The sequence below is a fragment of the Nomascus leucogenys genome, chromosome 15 (genome assembly GCF_006542625.1).
Source record: "Nomascus leucogenys isolate Asia chromosome 15, Asia_NLE_v1, whole genome shotgun sequence".
Taxonomy (NCBI): Eukaryota; Metazoa; Chordata; class Mammalia; order Primates; family Hylobatidae; genus Nomascus; species Nomascus leucogenys.
The window spans coordinates 23,825,057-23,838,927 of record NC_044395.1 but is presented as its reverse complement, the minus strand read 5'-3'; positions in this window follow the sequence as shown (position 1 = coordinate 23,838,927).

The window sequence follows — 13,871 nt, the reverse complement described above, 5'->3', positions numbered from 1 at the left end:
ATCCTTTCCCCACTCCTCTTTCCGTTCCTTGAAGACAGCTTTAGAGACTGCCCCCACCCTAGCTCTCCCTGACTCATCCCAACCGTTTTCATTACACACAGCTGAAGTGCAGGGCTGTGCAGTCAGAATTCTTACACAAGGACCAGGATCACGTCCTGTAGCCTTTTTGTCCAAACAACTTGACCTTCTGTTTTAGGCTGGCCATCATGTCTCCGTGCAGTGGCTGCTGCCACCCTAATACTTTTAGAGGCCCTCAAAATCACAGACTATGCTCAACTCACTCTCTTCAGCTCTCATAATTTCCAAAATCTATTTTCTTCCTCACACCTGACGCATATACTTTCTGCTCCCCCGGCTCCTTCAGCTGTACTCACTCTTTGTTGAGTCTCCCACAATTACCATTGTTCCTGGCCCGGACTTCAATCTGGCCTCCCACTTTATTCCGGATACCACACCTGACCCTCATGACTGTATCTCTCTGATCCACCTGATGTTCACCCCATTTCCCCATATTTCCTTCTTTCCTGTTCCTCACCCTGATCACACTTAGTTTATTGATGGCAGTTCCACCAGACCTAATCACCACACACCAGCAAAGGTAGGCTATGCTATCGTACAAGCCACTAGCCCACCTCTTAAAACCTCTCATTTCCTTTCCATCGTGGAAATCTATTATCAAGGAAATAAATTCTCAGTGTTCCATCTGCTATTCTGCTACTTCTCAAGGATTGTTCAGGCCCCCTCCCTTCCCTACACATCAAGGTTGAGGATTTGCCCCCACCCAGGCCTGGCAAATTAGCTTTACTCAACATGCCCCGAGTCAGATAACCAAAATACCTCTTAGTCTAGGTAGACATTTTCACTGGATAGGTAGAGGCTTTTCCTACAAGGTCTGAGAAGGCCACCACAGTCATTTCTTCCCTTCTGTCAGACATATTTCCTCAGTTTAGCCTTCCCACCTCTATACAGTCTGATAACAGACCAGCCTTTACTAGTCAAATCAGCCAAGCAGTTTTTCAGGCTCTTAGTATTCAGTGAAACTTTTATATCCCTTACGGTCCTCAGTCTTCAGGAAAGGTAGAACCAACTAATGGTCTTTTAAAAACACACCTCACCAAGCTCAGCCACCAACTTAAAAAGGACTGGACAATACTTTTACCAGTTTCCCTTCTCAGAATTCAGGCCTGTCCTTGGAATGCTACAGGGTACAGCCCATTTGAGCTCCTGTATAGACGCTCCTTTTTATTAGGCCCCAGTCTCATTCCAGACACCAGACCAACTTAGACTGTGCCCCAAAAAACTTGTCACCCCTATTATCTTCTGTCTAGTCATACTCCTATTCACTGTTATCAAATACTCATACATGCCCTGCTCTTGTTTACACTGCCGGTTTACACTGTTTCGCCAAGCCATCACAGCTGATATCTCCTAGTGCTATCCCCAAACTGCCACTCTTAACTCTTGGAGTAAATAAATAATCTTTGCTGGCAGGACTATGCTGAATCTCATTAGGCACTCGCTAACTAGATGTCCTAGGTCCTCCCAATTCTTAGACCTTTAATACCTGTTTTTCTCCTTCTCTTATTCCGTTTAGTTTTTCAATTCATACAAAACCGTATCCAGGCCATCATCAATAATTCTACATGACAAATGTTTCTTCTAACAACCCCACAATATCACCCCTTACCACAAAATCTTCCTTCAGCTTAATCTCTCCCACTCCAGGTTCCCACGCCGCCCCTAATCCCGCTCAAAGCAGCCCTGAGAAACATCGCCCATTATCTCTCCATACCACCCCCCAAAATTTTTACCGCTCCAACACTTTACCACTATTTCGTTTTATTTTTCTTATTAATATAAGAAGACAGGAATGTCAGGCCTCTGAGCCCAAGCTAAGCCATCATATCCCCTGTGACCTGCAGGTACACATCCAGATGGCCGGTTCCTGCCTTAACTGATGATATTCCCCCACAAAAGAAGTGAAAATGGCCTGTTCCTGCCTTAACTGATGGCATTATCTTGTGAAATTCCTTCTCATCCTGGCTCAAAAGCTCCCCTACTGAGCACCTTGTGACCCCCACACCTTTCTGCCAGAGAACAACCCCCCTTTGACTACAATTTTCCTTTACCTGCCCAAATCCTATAAAACGGCCCCACCCCATCTCCCTTCGCTGACTCTCTTTTCAGACTCAGCCCGCCTGCACCCAGGTGAAATAAACAGCCTTGTTGCTCACACACAGCCTGTTTGGTGGTCTCTTCACACGGAGGCACATGAAACTATGTATTTTGATAAGTTATTTTTTATTTTCATTTAATTCAAATATATTTAATTTGAGACTTCTTTCTTTCACCCATGTGTTATTTTTAAACATGTTGTTTAATCTGTAAATATGTGGGGGTTTTCCAGCTATCTTTCTGTTGTTGATTTCTTCATTAGTTCCACTGTGGTTTGACAGCATACTTCGCATGATTTCTGTGCTTTTAAATTTGTTAAGGTGTGTTTTTAAGGCTCAGAATGTGGTCTATCTTGGTGAATGTTCCATGTGAACTTGAGAAGAATGTGAATTCTGCTGTTGTTGGATGAAGCAATCTATGAATGTCAATTTGACCCAGTCGATTGATGCTACTGTTCAGCTCAAGTATGTCCTTACTGATTTTCTGCCTTCTATTTCTATCAATTGCTAATAGAGGGGTATTACTTTCTCCAACTATAATAGTGGATTTGTCTACTTCTACTTGCAGTTCTGTCAGTTTTTACCTCATGTATTTTGTTGCTCTGTTGTTAGGTACATACACATTAAGGATTGTTGTCTTCTTGGAGATTTTACCTCTTTGTCAAAATAATGCCCCTCTTTATCCCTGATAATTTTCTTTGTTTTGAAATCTGCTTTAAAATGGACGTTTCCATGTTAGATACAAAATAAAAATATTTATTTTTTGCAGTTTACAAAATAAATGAACTAAAAACAATTTTATAGAATGTTTAAAAACAAAAGGATAGAATAAAGGCAAAACTAACCGGAAAGGTCTGAGGTGATAATATTCAATATTAGGCAAATTAGAATTTAAAATAGAACACAAAAGAATTAACAAAATTAACATTAATTAATAAAACATAACCTAATCTAAATAAAGAGAGATACTGTTACAGTAGATAGTTAGGCAGACATCAGCAAGGCAGGAAAGGGCCCCACCCACCCCCAGGAATGTCAGGCGACCATCAGGTGACAGTCAGGTAGTTGTTAAACTGTCTAAAATGATAATTGATCACAGCCAGTGCCAGGGAAAGGCAGTCTCCCAATAGGTAGAAAACATTTGAAATTGGTGATCAGCAGCTTCTTGATATGATCTCAGGAGTTTGGCAGGTGGGCTCAAGCATGCACACTAAGAGGCAAAACGGCAGAGTTTAACTGGTATATGACCTTCCTCTTGGAACACTCGACTGGTAAGGGAAAAATGCCTCAAGTGAGCATGAGTGCAACTCCTGTGAACACATTGCACATGTGGCCCCTTGCAAGGGCTGGCAGAGCACTATGCAGCGGATAGCCCACCCCAAGGGAAGAGTCAGGGGAGAAGTAATGCAACCCCGGAAGCATGCCAATGTATAAAGCCTCAAGTCAGGCTGAGTGTGGTGGCTGATGCCTGTGATCCCAGCACTTTGGGAGGCCGAGGCGGGCAGATCACGAGGTCAAGAGATCGAGACCATCCTAGCCAACATGGTGAAATCCTGTCTCTACTAAAAATAGAAAAATTAGCTGGGTAGTGCATGCCTGTAGTCCCAACTACTTGGGAGGCTGAGGCAGGAGAATCGCTCGAACCTGGGAGGTGGAGGTTGCAGTAAGCCGAGATTGCACCACTGCACTCCAGCCTGGCAACAAAGTGAGACTCCGTCTCAAAAAAAAAGCCTCAAATCAAAGGTCAAACCATGCTCTTGATTCTCTTAAGTCAGCCATTTGGCCCTCTTCCAAGTGTACTTTACTTCCTTTCATTCCTGCTCTAAAACTTTTTGATCAACTTTCTCCCCTACTCTAAAATTTGCCTGGGTCTTTCCTTCGGCCTTATGCTCCTTGGTCAAATTCTCTCTTCTCAGGAGGCAAAAATTCAGATTGCTGCACAGCCGTATGGATTTGCCACTGCTAATAATACTATATAATAATAAACATGAAATCTCTCCAAAAAGATATAACAAATATAAATGTATATGTACCTATCAACCTCATCTTAGACTACATAAACATAAACAATTGACACACTTGCAAGGAGAAATGGATTAATCTACAAGCATTAGTTGTGGACAATTTTAATATCTTCTTCTCAGAAAGAACAAGCAGACAAGAAAATTATAAGAATGCATAAATTTGAACAGTATAATTAACATATTTAATCTGATCAATATGTATAGAACCCTGTACTTTACGAATAAAGAATACATTTTTGTTTTTCAAAGACATGAATTAGTTACAAAAAATGACCATGTACTAGAACTCACAAAGGAAATATCAACCTCTTCTGAAGAACTTAGAATGTGTTCTCTAACAATGCAATTAAACAAGAAACTTTTTTTTATTTTGAGCAAAAACATTGAAACACACACACAAATAACAGCTTTTCTCACCATTCTTGGGTGTTAAGCATTCAAGTCACTTTTATTCACAAGAACAGTCATTTTAATTCACATAACACCATATTTTCAGCCAGTTTAAAACTTTTTCTCTTTTCAATTCCAGTTTGCTTCACCCAGGAAACTGCAGAGGGGCAGGGGGTAGCTGACTTTTCTCTCCTTGTGAGCCTTGCTGGCCTCTGTCTCCACCTCCCTCCCAGGTTGCCTCTGGGCCTGCAAAGTTGAAGGCTGAATGTGGGCAATCACTGGAGGAGAAACAAGAGACAAGAAGCATGCTCTTGCCTGCCTGCAGAGACATAACCTGGAGATGGTACCCTGGAGCATGACCTGCTAACTACATCTCCCTCAGGGCATTTCATGACTTCCTCAGAGATGGTCCCAGGGGGATCCTTAACAAGGAAACTGAGGTGCACACAGGTAAGTAATGGATTCTTCTCAGCCAGACATTGTAGTTGCTCCTTCCTGAGAGTCCATCAGCCCACCGCTGTTGGGTCTCATGGCTCTTCAGGCTATCTTGGGTGGAATTTAAAAAGGCTCAAGGGCCAAGTGCAGTGACTCATGCCTGTAATCCCAGCACTTTGGGAGGCTGAGGTGGGAGGACTATTTGAAGCCAGGAGTTCCAGACCAGCCTGGCCACAAAGTAAGACACTATCTCTACAAAAAATAAAATAAATTAGTCGGGCATGATGGCACATATCTGTAGTCCCAGCTACTCAGGAGGCTGAGGTGAGAAGAACGCTTGAGCCCAGGAGTTCAAGGCTGCAGTAAGTTAATATGATCATTGCACTAGCCTGGGTAACAGAGCAGGACCCTGTGTCATTAATAAATAAATAAATAAATAGGCTCCCCACGCTGATCTGAGTGAGCCAAAGCTGGTTTCTGAGAAGCATGCCCTCATCCTTCCTCCACAAAGAATGGAAAAACTCCCAGTGCAGCTCCTCTCTCTTGAATTGGCCACCTTAGATAGATCTAGCCACAACTTTCAATCTAGTCTTTATGTTCCCCCGATTCCAGCATGCATCATTTAAGGTACCCGATTTTTTTCTCTTGAGCCCCCTATTTCTCCTGGCTTAAGAAGAGGCAGAAATGAAAGCCCTCTCCTTTTCCACCCCTAGAGGTGGGGTGGGGGACAGGGAAGAGAAATACACAGGTATTTGACATCTTACTACACAGGCATCTTCTATGATCCCTCTAAATGGATGATGCCCTAACAGTACAAAAGAATGAGTTTTATGCCACCCTCTTTGAAAGTCTTGCACAGGTGGTTTAAACACCCTATTTTGGAATCTAGGAGTATTTGGTCTTTTGAAAGAGGCCGGAAAGAGGCCATTTAATAACCTGTTTCATGACCATCATTATTACTAAGCAATGGAACACATAAATAAATAGGATAGATCTTTGTCTTCATGAGTCTCCATTTCTAGAAACATGCATTACACATTTGCATGGTATTTTCAGGCTTACTCACCTTAACCCCAAGTGCTATGGGAGTGCCAGGAAGTCATGGCAGCAGGGAAAGGAGATCATTGGGAGGCAAGAGAAGATCCAGCCATTCTAGCTTTTCTCAAATTCAAACTCATACATTTAAGCAATTGTGAATTTATCAAGTGCTTCTTATTTGTCCTCATTTCATATTCATGGTGACCCCTGTGACTCTGTGTTATTTTCCCAAGTTCTTCCTACAGAGTAGTACACCGAACCTCAGAAAAATTAAGTTCTTATTTAAGGTTATGCAGCTGGTTTATAGCACAGAGGAACCTGAACTCCTGCCCTCTCTCCAGCACACTACACTCTTGCCTAGCTGCATAAGAACCCACAGAGTTTAGCTGCTTCTTACCAAAAAGTTGAGATGGAGTAGATTTTCAAAAGGCAATATTTAAAAAAAAAGCAGGGTGAACACTCCTGCTAGTCAGCCCCAGAGTTCAAATTAAGAAGTTCCACTAGGTAATCATGCATATATTTGGAACTGTGTATTGCAGAGTCTCTTAGATATATGGTTTTCCAGGAATGCATTTGTCATGTTTAGCGTTCTAGCTTGTTTCTGAGATTGAAGATAAGTCTCTGAAAATATTGGTCTAATAAGGAAGAAGCACTAAGTAAGAGGCTCCAGAGAGTGGCTCCAAGCTGGGGTGGACAGAGGTTTTGATTAGTTTGTGATTTATCACGTTTGATTTTCAAAACAAATTAAAATATTTTCCCTCCATTTCATGCCCCAAAGCCTTGGGACTACTTATGGCAGTCTCTCTTGGCAGCTGGAGCAGTTTGGAAGAAATAAGTGGCTTCTCATAAGAGTGAGTGCGGGAATGCAAGATGATATCAACAGCATGTGATCAGACCACTTGGCTCCCATATGCATCCCCAGTAAATGAATTTGGTCAGAACACCCATAAATACAATGTATAAGACAGGCGTCAGGACTGTTGCCACTCACGCTTTCAGTGCGGGTGTCTTATTGATTGTTACCAATCCAACTCAAGCAAGTGACAGCCAGGAGTCCTGTGTCCAAATGACAAACCTTTAGCTATAATATTTTGTCACAATTGTGTGGCTTGTGTTTTATCAGACAAGAAATCAATTTTGTATATCTAATTTAATTCAAATTAAGGAAAAGAAACTACGAATATATGTGGGGAAACACTTTTTTTTTTCAATTTTGTCTGCCTAGAAGTAGAATTATTTTTACATAATTCTCCAAGCAAAAATAAATTAAGACCTTACACTTGCCACAAAAAAATTAACTCAAAATGGATCATAGCCCTAAATGTAAAACATAAAATTATAAAACTCCTACATAGGAGAAAGCCAAGGTCACCTAGGTAACCTTGGGTATGGTGATGACTTCTCAGATACATAATAAATGGCATGAGCCATAAAAGAAATAATAAGCTAGACTTTATTAAAACTAAAAACTTCTGCTCTGTAAAAGACCATGTCAAGAGAATGAGAAGAAAAGCCACAGCCTAGGAGAAAATATTCGCAAAAAAACACATACCCGATAAAGGACTTTTATTCCAAACAAAAAAAACTCTTAAAACTCAATGATAAGAAAACAAACAACCCAATTAAAAACTTAACCAAAGATCTTAACAAATACCTCACCGAAGAAGATATACAGGTGGCAAATAAGCATATGAAAAGATAGATATTCAACATTGTATGTCATCAGGGTAATACAAATTAAAACAACAAAGATATCCCACACATACCTACTAGAATGGCCAAAATCCAGAACACTGACAATGCCAAATGCTGACAAGGATGTAGAGCAACAGGAACTTTCATTCATTGCTGGCAAGAATGAAAAATGGTACAGCCACTGTGGAAGACAGCTTGGTGGTTTCTTACAAAACTAAACATACTCTTACCATACAATTCAACAGTCATGCCCCTTTCTATTTACCCAAAGAAGTTAAGAACTTATGTCTGTATAAACACCTGCACACAGATGTTTACAGCAGCTTTATTTATAATTACCAAAACTGGAAGTAACCAAGATATCTTTCAATAGTCAAATGAATAAATAAACTATGGTATATCCAGACAATGGCATATTATTCAGTGCTAAAAAGAAATTAGTATCTAGCCATGAAAGACATGGAGGAATCTCAAAAGCATATTACTAAGTAAAAGAAGCCAATCTGATAAGGCTACATAGAGTGTAATTCCAAATATATGATGTTCTAGAAAAGGTAAAACTTTTTTTTACTATTATAGAGGCATTAAAAAGATCAGCAGTTGCCAGCAGTTAGTGGAGAGGGCAGGATGAATAGGCAGAACTCAGGTAAGTTTTCGGGCAGTGAAAATACTCCAGATGATACTATAATAGTGCATACATGTCATTAAACATCTGTCCAAACCCATAGAATGTATAACACCAAGAGTGAATCCTAATATAAACTATAGACTTGGGTAATTATGAGTGTCAATGTAGGTTCATCAATTGCAATAAATGTACTGCTTTGGTTGGGGATGTTAATAATGGGAGAGCCTGTGCATGTGTGGGACCAGGAGATATATGGGAAATCTCTGTGCCTTCCTTCCAATTTTGCCGTGAACCTGAAACTGCTCTAAAACAGTGAAGTCTTTTTAAAAATGCACATATGCACACAAGTAAAATAAAATAAAATAGGGAGTAGTTTGACCCCACCATTATTCAGGGAGTTGGCTCAGGCCTGGGACACATGAGTTGGAAGCCGTTTCTTGAAGTGCTCAGGAGAGTGTCACAAGGACAGCCCCGAGCTTATGCAGGTAAACTGGGGCCACACCACACCCTAGAGTCTCTGTCTCTGGGCTTCAGTTGTCTCATCTGAAAAATTGAGAGTACGATGCAAATCTGAAAGCGGAGAAATCAACCAATTATTTTGTAAAGTCTGTTCAAAGGCTTCCATTTGTGACTATATGATATTCTATCCATGAAATGCCCTTCAACAAATTGAGGGAAAGAAAGGAGATTATATTGGTGTCTTGCAAGAGTCAGTGGCATAGTGGGGAATAGCACAGTTTTTGGTGAGGGCTGCCTGATTCTGAATCTTGGCTCAGCCATTCAATGGATGTGTGACATGGGCAGGGAGGTCAGTTGCCTTTCTCTGCACCTTGGCTTTATCATCTTTACACCTCACAGAGTTGTAGTAAAGATCAAATGAGTTCGCAGATATAAAGCATTAGAATAGTACGTGGCACATAGTAACCTCTTAGTCAATGTTAGCTATTACTATTCTCCTTTTTCATACACATTGGTGTACAAAGATAGACCCTCCACCCTAGTAAATATATTCAAGGTGGGACAGGGGAAGGGCCAGCCAGAATAGTGTTATCTGGCCTGTAAGAGTGAACTTAGGTTACATCCAAGTATTTAGATGAGTAATAATGAGTATTTGACTCCTATGATGTACAGACACCCCGCTGGGCACTTTATGCGCATTATCTTTGATATTGTAATAATCTTTCAAGGTAGATAGTAAGGCATTATTATTCTGCCCATTTTGCAGATGAGGAAAATGAAGTTAGAATAAGTGTCCAAATCCACAGGGTAAGTAGCAACAAGGCAATTCAAACCCAAGCCCATCTAAATTCTCAAACATGCTGCCTCCAGAGTAACCATGGCCACTCTTTGAATGCCCACTTTGGGACAGGTATGCTGCTGGCCACTTGGCTTTATGCAATGTCTCTAGACCTTACAGTCCTACAGAATGGGCATTATTATCTCCACTTCTTTTCTCAAAGATCTGCACCGAGCTTCCTATTTTCCTTGCATAGTGCTTACCAGCAACAGTGAGGTGGGAAGCATCTGAAATTTTTCAAAGTAGGAGTTGAGATGACATTGCCGACAACACTCGGATATATTTATTTCCAACCATGCCAACTGGCACTCTGGCACTTCATATTAAATAATGAGCCTCATTCAAGCTGGAGGGATGACTCATTGCCTGTCAGTACTAACTAGTGAGACTTGCTGACTACAGCCTAAAGCCAGGGACCCTCTCTCATTAGTGGTGGGGATGCCTACCCTCACCTCCCAGCAAGAACTAAGGGCTTAGCACCCTCATTCCCACTTCCAACTATTACCCTACCGCCGCTTGCCTTGAGAAACCAATGCAAGGGACAGAAAGCTGAACCTAATTACCCTAATGGCCTGTCACAGCACAACAGCTCATGCAATCTTTACTGAGGGGTGAGTGCCCAGGCTTGCATATTTATTTTTAATTATAGCATCTCACAAACTCAAGAGAAGTTGGAATTTGCCTTGCTGTGACATTTAGGAATCCCCAACTCAGTTGTAGTTTGCTTATTTTGGGTGAGTACTCTCAACAGGCATGCTCTCCGCAGGGGCTGACCATTTGTGGTCATCTCACGTCCTGTGTTTGCTTGGCTGCAGCAAGAAGCAGCCTGGTGCAACCGCTGGTCATTTGTATCTGTTTGTAAGATTCAACAGGAGAGGTGGCTTGCAGAAAACAAGCTTATGAGATGAGGGTGCATTGCTGAGCTCTGCAATCACTTTCTTGCAAGCTTGTGTGGTTCCTTTACTTCTCTGGTCCTCATTTTTCAAATGTGGATTTTAAATTATGGCTAAAACAGGTGATTTCTAAGAATTTTGAAATAAAATAATCAACCTTTTGATTCTAGAAGCATCCACACCTGAGCCTTGCCAAAGGGATGCTATTCTGTTCAAAATCCTGCAAAGTGAAGTATTTCCCAATTCTCCCTTTCTGTCTTCCCATGGTAAGCCATTTCTGGAGTTAGCAAGCCTTGTCATAAGCAAGGTGCTTTCTTAAACATTCTCTAATTAGCACTCTTTCTACAGCATTATTTATAATCTTTAGAAAGCCCAATCCTGTTATTTGGCTGCCTCTCTAAGTCTTCTTACAGTCTGAAGTCTCTCTAATTTAGCCTTCTTGCCAGAATTTGGGAGTCGGCCTTGCTATTCATAAGTGTTCTCTTTGGCCCAGAAGATTCTTAAGCCTCATTCTCCCAGAAGAAGTGGGCTTGTGCTGCAGGTCAATGGAATATTTCTCGAAAAGTGTTCTATAGAACACAGGTTACCAGGGATATAAAGTAAGTGCTCCAAGAAAGGGCTCTGAAATCAAACACGTTTTGGAAATTCTGGGCGGAACAGAGTTGAATAAGGATCTTATCATAGGAAGTTGTGGTCTCTCTTCCTTGTCTGTTAGAACTGGGACTGTGGAATTAGGAAACTGGGGCAGAATTATCCTATCCTGGCACAGTTACCTGAACCTTCCAGACAGGAGAAGAAAGTGAGAGAAATACCTTTCACTCCTCCCAGGCTAAACCCCACCTCTGCTACAGAGGATGTCGTAGACGAATGAACAAAGTCAAGGTCTTGGAAAGTACACAGGCCACCGATGCTCACCTCCCAGCTCTGCACTTTCTACTTGTGTGATATTAGGCATATTCTGTCTCCAAGCTCTATATCCTTAACAAAGGAATAAGGATAAAAATACCTGCCATGCAGGGTTGTTGTGAAAAGTAACTGAGAAAACACAAATAAAAGGCTTATAGTTACTCAGACAATTTCAAATATTGTCAGAACCGAAATCCAATTCCCTTGATTACCAAACAAGCCACCTACCCCTATTTGCAGATTGGGTAGGGGAAGCTCCTGTCCCTTCTAACTGAGGCACACCTGTCCCTTCTTCCTACTTAGATATGGTATTGTCCGGACCCCAAGACAGACATGCCTGCTCAAGGGATGCCAAGCCTGACTTTGAACAGCATTGACAGCCAATCCCTGCCACAGGCAGGAGATTCTGTGGAGGAGCAGCTTGTCAGCAGTTTGAAAACCCATGGAGACACTGGAAATGGAATATTGCAGTGTCCTCTGGAGACTGAAAAGGGAAGCACCCCATTCCTGATGTCGACAGGAAGCCCTGCAGGGCCATCCTGACTACAGGAGAAGTGGGGTGTCCTCAGGAGACCAATCAATGTTCATTTGCCACCTCCAGTCTCTAAACAAGATGAAAACTACCAGCCCTTAGGCATGTTTCGCTTGGCCCACACAGTGGTTTTAAAAAGTCACGTTAGTTGCCAAGATTTAAAAATTCAGAGGGTTCACATAAAAATTCAGGTTTACGGCTTCTTTTCTTTTGTAAATCTAAATATTCCTGCATCATAGCAATTGATCAGGTTAGAGTAGATGCAGTCCTCTTTAGAGGATGGTAGCAACTCCATTCTCCAGTAACCATCCTTCCCTATTTTATTATAACTTATGTTCTTGACTTACTGTGTTACTCAATGGCACTTCCAGGCATCTGAATTGGAACATAAATTATTTAACAAATTTTGTGTGGGTACTGTCCTGGGCTAAATGCACAAAACAAGCTAGTGAGGGAGTAAGATATGCAAACAATGGCAACAGTACTTAGATGCTCTGGCAGACATAGACAAAGGCTGTGAGACTCCAGAGGTGGGAAGGACAATTGCCTAACAATAATAATACTTAGAACTTATTGAGTGTCTACTATGTGCCAAGCATTTATCTGCCTAAGGAGTCAGGAACACCTTCACAAAAATGTTTCAGCTGGGGAGCCCTTCAAGAATAAGAACATTGTCAAGTAGAGAGGGGCATTTCAGACAAAACTGTACCTTCAAAGGCTGTAGCAAATTAAATGCTTACCAACAGTGTGTGAGGCTTCCCTTTTCTGCACATATGCACCCATTTTTTTAATCAGATTACAGTAGACCCCCCAACTTATATAAGGAGGATATGTTCCAAGACCGCTAGTGAATGAGTGAAACCATGGATGTTATCAGTACCAAACCTTATATGTACTGTAGTATGTTTTTTCTATACATACAAACCTATGATACAGTTACAATTTATAAATTAAGTACAGTAAGAGTTCAACAATAATAACTAATAATAAAATAGAACAATTATAACAGCATACAGTAATAAAGGTTATGTGAATGTGGTCTCTCTTTCTCTCTCAAAACTTATTATTGTGCCATACTCACCTATTTTCAGACCACAGTTGACCACGAGCAACTGAAACCTCAAACCCTGGAAAGAAAAACCACAGGAAAGGGGGGACTGTTTTATTTGGTTTTGGATATTGAGTTGTGTGAACAAGCCAAGAGAGTTCAGTGAACAATGGGAATTGTGACGTGGTTGCTGCCTTAGTTGCTTGAGGGGCTGAGATGAAAGAAGGGGCTATCAGCTTAGTTTGGGACTGGAGGGACTCTGAACTCTATCCTACAACCAATGGGAATACATCAGAATTATTTTTTATTTTAAAATATTTAAATGACAAGTAAAGATTGTATATATTCAAAGTGTGCAATGTGATGATTTGATATAAATGTAAGTATAAGTAGTGGAATGATTATCAAAATCAAATCAATCAACATGTCCATCACTACCCATGCTGTACATCAGATCCCAAGAACTTGTTCATCTTAAACCTGAAAGCTTGTACCCTTTGATTGACATCTCTACATTTCCCCCACCCCAATGCCCTAGTAACCATCATTTCATTCTTTGATTCTATGAGTTTGACTTTTTTAGATTACACTTGTAAGTAGATCATATAGTATTTGCCTTTCTGTATCTGGCTTATTTTACTTATTTTCCTTTGGGCTCATCCATAAATAGTAGTCTTTTCATAAATAGTAGTCTTTCCTTCTTTTTATGGTTGTATAATATTCCATTGTGTATATGAGTATATGTATATATATACAATGGAATATTATATGTAGAATATATATATATATGTATATATACCACATTTTAAAA